Source organism: Bufo bufo, chromosome 1, assembly GCF_905171765.1.
Source record: "Bufo bufo chromosome 1, aBufBuf1.1, whole genome shotgun sequence".
In the NCBI taxonomy this organism is placed as follows: domain Eukaryota; kingdom Metazoa; phylum Chordata; class Amphibia; order Anura; family Bufonidae; genus Bufo; species Bufo bufo.
Window position 1 is genome coordinate 776,479,105 of NC_053389.1, and position 12,266 is coordinate 776,491,370.

Here is a 12,266-nt window from a genome sequence, read left to right on the forward strand (position 1 = left end):
GCCTGACAACACAGAAATCCTTCAGGGTATTTGTTATTTGTAATACCTAAAAATTAAAATAGACCATAAAAATATGACTGTATGAAAAAAAAACGTACTCCCAGCAGCTGATATTACCAGAGGAAACCATGTCTAGGCATACATTTCCCCTGCAGCTGCCGCTAAATGAATATCCATTCATGTAATAGAAGTACAATAAACATTACCAAATGAGTGACAGACTGGTACAAAGGGGGAGTGGACCCTGCTCACGAGGCCTTACAAGCTACAAATAAAGAGGGAAGGAGACAGTAGATGAGGGTAGAAGCTGCTGACATGACGGTGGAGTTGTTGTAGGCTTTAATGAAGAGGTAAGGTTTTAGTGTAACAGCGACCTCTGTGCGGCGCTGTTTCCACATTCATCACCGTGGTTCCGGGCGCCGTGCTCATCTGTGATCTCTACTTCCAGCCTCTGTTGCAGCTCTGGACTCTGCCTGTACATTTGGTATTTAACCTATGTGGATTCTTCTCCACAACTTCCATTTAACCTGGACACTGCTTGTACTCGGCTGCTGATGTGGCAGTACGCATCACTCCCTGGGCGGGGCTGAGTCATGTCATGTGATCTCGTTAACCTACCCTGACTCTCCTGCAGGTATTTAAAGGGGTTCTGCAGTTTGTTTTAACTGATAATCTATCCAGCGGGGGTCTGACACCCGGGACCCTCGCCGATCAGCTGTTTGAGAAGGCAGCCGCGCTCCAGTAGCGCCGCAGCATTCTCACTGTTTACTGCTGGCCCAGCGACGTCATCAACTGGCCTGGGCGCGGCTAAGCTCTGTACGCTTTTAACTGCAGAACCCCTTTAAGTGGCTCAGCCCTTTACCCAGATGCCTCAAGGTCAAGGTCCTAATCTTGTGCTAAAGAGCTTGCTTACCACTCGTGTTCCTGACTTCATATTTCGTTCCTGGACTTTGTTTATCTTCTGATCCCTGCCTGCTTGCATCGCCTCTCCCGTTGCTGACCCAGATTGCCTGCCCTTGTTCCCGTGCCGCCTGCCCTGACCCATTTCTTGTTCTGACTACATCTCTGCCTCTTCCTCCGGTTCCTGTCTTGTTGCTCCTGGTAACGACCTTGCCTGTCTGACCACGGCTGTACTTTCAGTACCTTCGCAGGTACCTCCTGGTCTGCCTGGACCAGCTGCCACTGACTGGTTTACGCTCTAGAGTAGCCCCTGGCAATTACTGACGTTCAAGCCTATCCTCACCATCTGAGGTTGTAGTGAAATCCGGGTAGTTGCTTAGTTACTCCCCCCAGAGTATTGCTAGTCAGTGGCAAAGTGGGTTCACATTCGCGGATCCCTGACATTTAGGTTGCTTTTGAATGTTTGAATGGTGGAAGAGAGTCTGATGTGCTGGAGTAGCATGTTCCAAAGTATGGAGGATAAAGTGGGGAAATTTTGGAGACAGTGTGAGGAACAGATGAGAGGATCGCAAAAAAGAACATCTTGGGAGAACTGGAGGTTACGTGTCAGGAGATATCGGGAGGTTTAGTCAGAGATGTATGGAGGGGATTAGTTGTGGACTAGAGAATATGGGGGACAATTATTAAGACCAGCGAATTATACGCCGGTCTTATGATGAAATAAGAAGGGACAACTGGCCCTCTTTCCCGCCCACTTCGCAAAAGTGGCATAAGCAGGGTAAAGTCACTGATTTTGTTGCAACAAAATCTGCAACCTAATTGCACCAAAAACAGGCATAAAATCAGATAATAAATGACCGCCTATGTGTGTAAATTTATCAGGAGACTGAATTTGCTGGGCAATTGGTAGGCCGGAAAGGAATTGACAAAGAGCAGAGATGGAGAAGAAATGAAGGACAGATGGACTATGGTTGATAAAAAAAATGGCTGCACAACATTTCACATACAAACAATAGAGCTGAGAAATGGGGATCATTCTAAATTAAAGTGGTCTTATACCTACTATAAATGGTATATAGTAGGTATAATACCACTTTAATACCACAGGGTGGCTTCCGCAGTTGGGTACCAGCACTAATAAACTGCCTCTCTTGGACTTACCTAAGTCTACAATATTCAGGGCAGTGAAGGAACCATCTACATTTATACTCTGCCCAGAAGCCCCAGGCAGATGAGCGTTGCTCAGTCTAAAAGAGGCGCTACCCTCAATATATACTACAAGAAAATTTAGACTAGCACATTCATATTCATAGTCACAGGTGCATATCCATCAAGCAAACATGGTTGCCCTGAAAATTTGTAGGCTTAGTTAAGTCCAAGAGAGGCGATATATTACTGTTAGGTACCCACCTGCGGAAGCCACCTTGACGTCTGGTGGATGGGCCCGACACACGTTTGATCAAAAATGTGCGCAAAGAGCTTTTATTTTTCCATTATAGTAGGTATAATACCACTTTAATTTAGAATGATCCCCATTTCTCAGCTCTATTGTTTGTATGTGAAATGTTGTGCAGCCATTTTTTTTTTATTAACCGTGTTTGCTTGATGGATATGCACCTGTGACTATGAATATGAATGTACTAGTCAAAATTTTCTTGTAGGACAGATGGACTAACCAGGCAGCAGAGTTGAGGGTGAATTGGAGGGCTGTAAGAGTTTTAGAGAACGATGTTGCAGTAGTTCAGGGTATGGGCTCTAGCAGTTTAGTTCACTCAGATGTGAGGAAAGAGCAGTTATGATAAATGTATGAGCGTTGGAGGAAGCAGGAGGTGACAAGGGCTTGGATGTTGACAACATGCTGAATTCGCTTGGCAATGGATAGCCAGTGAAGCGACTGTCAGAGGGGTGAGGCGGAAGAAAAACATATGTAATTGAATTGTAGAATACAGTCATTCTGAATGGAATTTTTCTAGTGGATTTTTAGAGGAATATTCAGGACAATACAAGTAACCAAAGACTTTCATAACCCTTTAAAGGTCTACCATGAGATGACATGGACATTATACATATAATGAATCACTATTTAGTGCGTGCAACTGTTTGTACAGAAGCTATGATAAGGCTTGACATAGTCCACCAGGTGACTATGTACCTAAAGGGAACCTGTCATCAACTTTATGCTAACCTCACTGAGGGCAGCATAAATTAGTGCCAGAAATGCTGATTTCAGCGGTGTGTCACTCATGAGCTAAAAGTAAGTGGTTGCCGAGAACCAGCATCATAATCTTTGCAGCCCAGGCCTGGAAAAGAGTCAGATCTACCTGAGAAGAGTCAGGGTTATTCATAATCTCCTGCTCTCCCGCCCATCTGCTGATGATTGGCAGTTCTCTCCTAGAGAGAAAGGGAGAAAACTAGGGAGAAGACTGTCAGTCATCAGCAGGTGGGCAGGGAGAGCAGGAATTCACGAATAACCAGGACTCTTCTCAGGTGGCCGTGACTTTTTTCCAGGCCCAGTCTGCAATGATTGTGATGTTGGTTCTCGGCAACCACTTATTTTAACTAATAAATGACAGAGCGCTGAAATCAACTCACCTGTCTCTACTTTATACTGCCGTTAGTATGGGCAGCATAACGTTGATGACAGGTTTCCTGATGTTGGGCAATGCATCTATCAACAAAGCAATGGAACATGAGCTTTGCACCAGCTGTAGACATTACTTCATGTGTTTTCCAACAGACCGTGGTACAAGCTAGAACTTGAACAGAATGGACTGAGCACAAAGAACACAGAGTCCAGAAAACACCAAAGAAACATTATTAGTTATATTTGGTAAGAGAAAAAAAATGAAATAACATTTATTTTTTGATTTGACACAAATCACATGATGTAGAGGGTTCTCCTGTGAAGACTGATGACGTCACTGTGCCCGACCAGCGTGATGACGTGGTGACAGCACGCACCAGTGTGCACAAGATTTGGTGTGTTTTCTTCAATCGCTACGGCCTCTATGCGAGCAAATGTATGAGGTGAGTATGTATTCTTTTGTTTCTTATCACCATTTCAGGAAAAATTGATTAGTTACCGCGAAAATTCAGCTTAGTGACAAATCAAATTTTTCCTGAAATTCGGCTCGAAGTCCACTCCGTTAACTTCGATTAGCTCAACACTACCGCTGACCATATTCTTGTCATATCTTCATCTTTTCCTCTCGTTTGTTGCATCCCGGCCCCTCTTCTACTGAAGACCCCAAGCCGCTCTTCCACCCAGATTCTTCTCCATGCCCCCTGTGGGGTGAAGAAAGAGATTCCTTGGATGCCCACATTAGCTTAGCCAGCCTCACACCAATTGAGATTAAATCGGGCATTAGAGCATCAGCACGCTCAGCTGGCAGCTCCACCCGACACGCAGGGAGACCGGCAGGTAGCAATTGCTGGCACCTCATATAAGGTCGGCTTGAATTTCTTGTCCTCCGGATTCCCCTGCTGTTCCCTTGTATTATCGAAGACTCCTCTGGCTTGATTTCTGGACTGGTTTTGTGACTACACTTTGGCTTCTAGCAATTTGGTATTGTATTGATCTCCTGGTTCTTAACTTTTTGGTGTGTTGGTTTTCTCATTTGCTTCTCCTGTTTTGGTACTTGTTCACCTGTGTCTTTTTTTTTTTTTTTTACCCTTTTCCATAGACTGTTTGTCTTCTCCCTGTTTGTGTGTTGTCCTTGCATGTATTCCAGCATAGGGACTGCTGCCCAGTTGTTGGGTCATCGCTTAGGGTGACTGTGCAAGTAGGTAGGGATAGTGGGTCTGCACTATCCCTGTTTGTGTGTGATGGTAGTCACATTATCCTGACATAGAACCAGCCCTGTACCTCACTTGGATCCAGAGATCTCCCCATTCACTGTTCCAATTGCTCTGCAAGATTTTTTTCTGGTTGGCAGCTCAGGGACATGTCCTTTCTCATGTGTCCTTTCTAGTGCAACTCTCTCCCTGTCACAGCTCAGGGGGCATGTCTTTTCTGTTGCAGCTATCTCCCTGTAACTGTAACAACTTCTACGAGTAAATAGTGCTGGTAACAATTGAAGGATGGAACTTGGCTTGTGCATCTACCTTAGATGACATGGGATAGAGAAATAAGCAAAAGAACAAACAGCAGGTTGGCACTCTGTTTTCTGTATGTGGGTAAGTAACTGGCTCAATGATAGAAAACAGAGGGTGGTTATTAATGGTACACACTCAGATTGGGTCACTGTCACTAGCGGAGTACCTCACCTCGCGGGTCAGTATTGGGCCCTATTCTCTTCAATATATTTATTAATGATCTTGTAGAAGGCTTGCACAGTAAAATATACATTTTTGCAGATGACACTAAACTGTTTAAAGTAATTAACACGGAACAGGACAGTATACTACTACAGAGGGATCTGGATAGACTGGAGGCTTGGGCAGATAAGTGGCAGATGAGGTTTAACACTGACAAATGTAAAGTTATGCACATGGGAAGGAATAATGCAAGTCACCCGTACATACTAAATGGTAAAACACTCGGTAACACTGATATGGAAAAGGATCTAGGAATTTTAGTGAACAGCAAACTAAGCTGTAAAAACCAGTGTCAGGCAGTTGCTGCCAAGGCCAATAAGATAATGGGTTGCATCAAAAGGGGCATAGATGCCCGTGATAAGAACATAGTCCTGCCACTTTACAAATCACTAGTCAGACCACACATGGAGTACTGTGTACAGTTCTGGGCTCCTGTGAACAAGGCAGACATAGCAGAGCTGGAGAGGGTCCAGAGGAGGGCAACTAAAGTAATAACTGGAATGGGGCAACTACAGTACCCTGAAAGATTATCAAAATTAGGGTTATTCACTTTAGAGAAAAGACGACTGAGGGGAGATCTAATAACTATGTATAAATACATCAGGGGTCAGTACAGAGATCTATCCCATCATCTATTTATCCCCAGGACTGTGACTGTGACGAGGGGACATCCTCTGCGTCTGGAGGAAAGAAGGTTTGTACACAAACATAGAAGAGGATTCTTTACGGTAAGAGCAGTGAGACTATGGAACTCTCTGCCTGAGGAGGTGGTGATGGTGAGTTCACTAAAAGAGTTCAAGAGGGGCCTGGACGTATTTCTGGAGTATAATAATATTACAGGCTATAGCTACTAGAGAGGGGTCGGTGATCCAGGGAGTTATTCTGATTGCCTGATTGGAGTCGGGAAGGAGTTTGTATTCCCCTAAAGTGGGGAAAATTGGCTTCTACCTCACAGGAGTTTTTTGCCTTCCTCTGGATCAACTTGCAGGATAACAGGCCGAACTGGATGGATAGATGTATTTTTTCGGCCTTATATGCTATGTTCATGTTACAATGTAGATGCATTTTATTAAATATCGTAACTTAGTGGCAATAGAAAATTTTTAATTACTTGTAATTAAAAAAGCATTCAGATCCATTTAAAAAATGTAGATTTTTTTTTTTGGGGGGGGGGGGATAACCCCTTTAAAGAAGCCACTTCCTGTTGAGAACCGTGACACAATATCATGACTGTGGTAACCAATTGCTTTCTGTTGTGGTGATGTGTCGTCAATGGTGAACCCAGATAAAGCGTTTACTGGGAAAATAAATCAAAACAAAATACAGTTAGGTTCTTATAAATCAGATCTATACCTGATGTCTACTAGGCTTGTTAGAAGGTGTATTTACAGGCAATACAGGACTGTGGCTGTGAAGTAAGTCATGTATCGTGTCCATGAACAAGGGGGATTCTGTACCTTAATTAATAATTACTAGAAGGACTTCCGGCCTTGACATGGAACTTGTGCAGGGGCATCAATCGCTCCTGTCTGGTGGCTGTATTATGATAGTCTGTCGGGCCCGCCTTTTTAAATGCTTACCTTGTAGACGTGCCTGGTTCACCATGACTAGTTACATCACAACATGATTTATGATGTTGGGAATAACGCTCCTTTTTAGCTACGCTTGCACTGTATATTACAGTCTCACACAATAAATTATTTTGCAAATATGGGAAGCACATCTGACATCGGGATTGGCTTGCCTTTGCTGCACCTCATTTGTAATAAGTTGCTTTCCAAATTCCTCCTGTTTTCCAGGAACTGAAGTTCCAGCTGGGAGTCCATATGAGGGACAGAATGGTCACCTGCTCAACTTGTATGAATAACTTTATCAACATCTGCAGGACCATTATCATAGTCCAGACTGAACAGGTAGCATGTAGAGATAGACTTTCATTCAGGGTTTCTATATATATTGTATATAGCATGCATAATCACTCTGCTTTTCTCAGAGTTCCCAAACAAACAAGTGGAGTATGCTGGAAGTTATAGTTTTACAACAGCTGGGTATCAGAGGTTGCCCACCACGATATCCACTTCACATCTGCCCATAGGATATACAGGGAGTGCAGAATTATTAGGCAAGTTGTATTTTTGAGGATTAATTTTATTATTGAACAACAACCATGTTCTCAATGAACCCAAAAAACTCATTAATATCAAAGCTGAATATTTTTTGTTGTTTTTAGTTTTAGCTATTTTAGGGGGATATCTGTGTGTGCAGGTGACTATTACTGTGCATAATTATTAGGCAACTTAACAAAAAACAAATATATACCCATTTCAATTATTTATTTTTACCAGTGAAACCAATATAACATCTCAACATTCACAAATATACATTTCTGACATTCATAAACAAAACAAAAACAAATCAGTTACCAATATAGCCACTTTTCTTTGCAAGGACACTCAAAAGCCTGCCATCCATGGATTCTGTCAGTGTTTTGATCTGTTCACCATCAACATTGCGTGCAGCAGCAACCACAGCCTCCCAGACACTGTTCAGAGAGGTGTACTGTTTTCCCTCCTTGTAAATCTCACATTTGATGATGGACCACAGGTTCTCAATGGGGTTTAGATCAGGTGAACAAGGAGGCCATGTCATTAGATTTTCTTCTTTTATACCCTTTCTTGCCAGCCACGCTGTGGAGTACTTGGACGCGTGTGATGGAGCATTGTCCTGCATGAAAATCATGTTTTTCTTGAAGGATGCAGACTTCTTCCTGTACCACTGCTTGAAGAAGGTGTCTTCCAGAAACTGGCAGTAGGACTGGGAGTTGAGCTTGACTCCATCCTCAACCCGAAAAGGCCCCACAAGCTCATCTTTGATGATACCAGCCCAAACCAGTACTCCACCTCCACCTTGCTGGCGTCTGAGTCGGACTGGAGCTCTCTGCCCTTTACCAATCCAGCCACGGGCCCATCCATCTGGCCCATCAAGACTCACTCTCATTTCATCAGTCCATAAAACCTTAGAAAAATCAGTCTTGAGATATTTCTTGGCCCAGTCTTGACGTTTCAGCTTGTGTGTCTTGTTCAGTGGTGGTTGTCTTTCAGCCTTTCTTACCTTGGCCATGTCTCTGAGTATTGCACACCTTGTGCTTTTGGGCACTCCAGTGATGTTGCAGCTCTGAAATATGGCCAAACTGGTGGCAAGTGGCATCTTGGCAGCTGCACGCTTGACTTTTCTCAGTTCATGGGCAGTTATTTTGCGCCTTGGTTTTTCCACACGCTTCTTGCGACCCTGTTGACTATTTTGAATGAAACGCTTGATTGTTTGATGATCACGCTTCAGAAGCTTTGCAATTTTAAGAGTGCTGCATCCCTCTGCAAGATATCTCACTATTTTTGACTTTTCTGAGCCTGTCAAGTCCTTCTTTTGACCCATTTTGCCAAAGGAAAGGAAGTTGCCTAATAATTATGCCCACCTGATATAGGGTGTTGATGTCATTAGACCACACCCCTTCTCATTACAGAGATGCACATCACCTAATATGCTTAATTGGTAGTAGGCTTTCGAGCCTATACAGCTTGGAGTAAGACAACATGCATAAAGAGGATGATGTGGTCAAAATACTCATTTGCCTAATAATTCTGCACTCCCTGTAAACGTCCTATGGGTGGATGTCTATCTCTGAATGAACGTTCTGGAATGTCCATTCAGAGATGGCAGCTGCACGCTAAGGCAGGGACAGTTCCCAGGTGTCCCTGCCCTCTAGATCGCTGTATACCCAGCACTCAGCAAGCGCTGTGTATACAGATCAGGAAGCGCTATGCAGGAGAGTGCAGGAGCTGTCGGGTTTTTCACAGACCATGATCAGCCCTGCACTGAGGCTGTACAGCGCTGTGTTCTGCTGTACAGCCTCTCTGAGGGGTGTATTTCCACTTTAACTGGGGCTAGTACAGTATGTCAGCCCCAGTTACAGGAGAAATCGAGTGGAAAAAAAAAATATTACGTTAAATGTTCCCCAGAGGTCTTGTATGACCTTATGGGGAATGCAAAGTGTAAAATAAAAAAAAAGGTTTCACATGTAAAAAAAAAATCCCCAATTAAGTAATAGAAAAAAAAGTTAAAAATAGAAAAAAAATTATAAAATAGACATATTTGGTATTTCCGTGTCTGTAACAGATCCACCCCGTCTGATAAACACCATTTAAAAAAAAAATGCCATTTTTGTCACCTTACATCACAAAAAGTGCAACTCCAAGTGATCAAAAAGGCGTCACCTCATCCCGCAAAAAATAAGCCCCTACATATGAAAATCGCAAAAACAAAAATAAAAATAAATATTGCTCTCAGAACATGGTGACATTAAAACATCATTTTTTGTTTCAAAAATGCTATTATTGTGTTAAAGTGAAATAAATAAAAAAAGGTACACATATTAGGTATCGCCACATCCGTGACAACCAGCTCTATAAAAATATCACATGACCTAACCCCTCAGGTGAACACTGTAAAAAAACTGTGCAAAAAAAGCAATTTTTTGTCACCTAGCATCACATAAAGTGCAACACCAAGAGATCAAAAAGGCGTATGCCCCCTAAAATAGTACCAATCAAACCGTCACCTCATCCTACAAACAATGAGATGCTAACTAAGACAATTGGTCAAAAAATGAAAAAGCTATGGCTCTCAGACTATGGAGACACTAAAACATGATTTTTTTTGTTTCAAAAATGCTACTATTGTGTAAAACTTAAATAAATAAGAAAAAGTATACATATTAGGTATTGCCACGTCCGTAACGATCTGCTCTATAAAAGTGTCACATGACTTAACCCCTCAGGCGAACACTGTTAAAATAAATAAATAAAAACTGTGCTAAAACAACCAATTTTTGGTCACCTTGCCCCATAAAGTATAATAATGAACAGTGATGGCCAGTTCGCATTGTTCGCCCGCGAACATATGCGGGCTGCCATCTTTTTTCACAAGTCCGGCGAGGCACAGGTAAGCCCTTACCTGCGCCTGTGCGCGAGCCGGTCTGAAAACAAATGTAGTCCGCCGGAAGCAGGCAGTTCCGAGAACAGCCAACGGGGGCATTCATCGGGCTGTTCTTGGAACTGCCTGCTCCCGGTGACCGCATTTGTTTTCAGACCGGCAGCGGCACAGGCACAGGTAAGGGCTTACCTGTGCCTCACCGGACTTGTGAAAAAAGACGGCAGCCCACATATGTTCGCGGGCGAACAATGTGAACTGGCCATCACTGATAATGAATGATTAAAAAATCATATGTACCCAAAAAATTGTACCAATAAAAATGTCAACTCTTCCTGCAAAAAACTAGCCCCTGCACAAGACGTTCGGCGAAAAATAAAAAAATATGGCGTTCAGAAAATGGAGACACAAAAACTTTTTTTTTTTCCACAAATGCTTTATTATGTAAAACTGAAACAAACAAAGAAAGTAGACCTATTTGATATCATTGCGCCCATAACAACCTGCTCTACAAAAATAGCACATGATCTACTCTGCCAGATAAATGCTGTAATAAATAAAAACAGTGCCAAAACTGCCATTTTTTAGTTACCTTGCCTCACAAAAAATGTAATATAGAGCAATTGAAAATGATATGTACCCCAAATTAGTACCAATAAAACTGGCCCCTTATCCCCTAGTTTCCAAAATGGGGTAACTTTTGGGGAGTTTCTACTGTAATGGTGCATTAGGGGGTCTTCAAATGGGACATGGCATCTAAAAACTAGTTCAGCAAAATCTGCCTTCTAAAAACCATATGGCGCTCCTTTTCTTCTGCACCCTGCCGTGTGCCCATACATCAGTTTACGACCACATGTGGAGTGTTTATGTAAACCGCAGAATCAGGGTAATAAATATTGAGTTTTGTTCGGCTGTTAACCAAGGGCGTTGCAAGGTCATAACATTAGGGGCCTGGGCCCCTGATGTTTTGTCCCAGGCCCCGAATGTCCTCCCTGCAAGCTAGATGCAACTGTATTGCCGTCCTCAGGACGGCAATACAATTGAATCTAATGCAGTGGAAGATCTGAAGGACCTGTGGTGACATCACATGTCATGTGACCAGTAAAACAGGCAGTAGTTGAGAAGGACCTGCCATGATGTCACCATCATGTGACCAGTGCAGGGGAGGACGGCAGTGAAGAGGAGAAGTCTTGGGGGAAGAAGCTGTGGTAATGTCTGCTACAGGAGGAGAAGTTAGTAAAGGGAGAGGCAGAGCAATGCTGGGAGATGTGGTTATTTAACTGGGACTGTATGTTAGGGCTGAAGGGAAGGATGTTATTTTCATGGGACTGTGTGTTGGAGGTGGCTGGGGAGGGGGTCATGTTATTTACATGGGACTGTATGTTGATGGTGGCTGTAGGAGGAAGGGATGTTATTTACATGGGACTGTATGTTGCAGGAGGGTGGGATGTTACTTACATGGGACTGTATGTTGATGGCAGCTGTGGGAGGGAGGGATGTTATTTACATGGGACTGTATGATGGAGGGGGCTGGGGAGGGAGTGACGTTATTTACATGGGAATGTATGTTGATGGGGGCTGTGGGAGGGAGTGACGTTATTTACATGGGACTGAATATTACAGGGGTCTGAGGGAGGGAGTGATGTTATTTACATGGGACTGTATGTCGAAGGTGGCTGGTGGGGGGAATGATGTTATTTACATGGGACTGAATGTTGAGGGGGTGATAATTCCAAAAGATATGTTTGGCCCAAAAACAACACTGCACATCACCAAAAGAACACCATACCCACAGTGAAGTATGGTGGTGGCAGCATCATGCCAAGGGGCTGTTTTAGTTCAGCTAGAACTGGGGCCTTAGTTAAGCTAGAGGGAATTATGAACAGTTCCAAATACCAGTCAATATTGGCACAAAACCTTCTGCTAGAAAGCTGAACATGAAGAGGAATTTCATCTTTCAGCATGACAACGACCCAAAGCATACATCCAATTCAACAAAGGAATGGCTTCACCAGAAGAAGATTCAAGTTTTGGAGTGGCCCAGCCAGAGCCTGAATCCGATT

General features: G+C 43.2%; 1 long non-coding RNA gene across 1 annotated transcript; it reads left to right on the forward strand.

Moving 5' to 3' along the window:
• The first annotated feature begins 283 nt into the window (after positions 1-283).
• LOC120986341 lies at positions 284-7,139 on the forward strand. The gene is made up of 3 exons (XR_005775672.1): positions 284-350; positions 3,638-3,730; positions 7,017-7,139. It is a non-coding gene; the product is annotated as an uncharacterized LOC120986341 (long non-coding RNA).
• Positions 7,140-12,266: the final 5,127 nt, after the last annotated feature.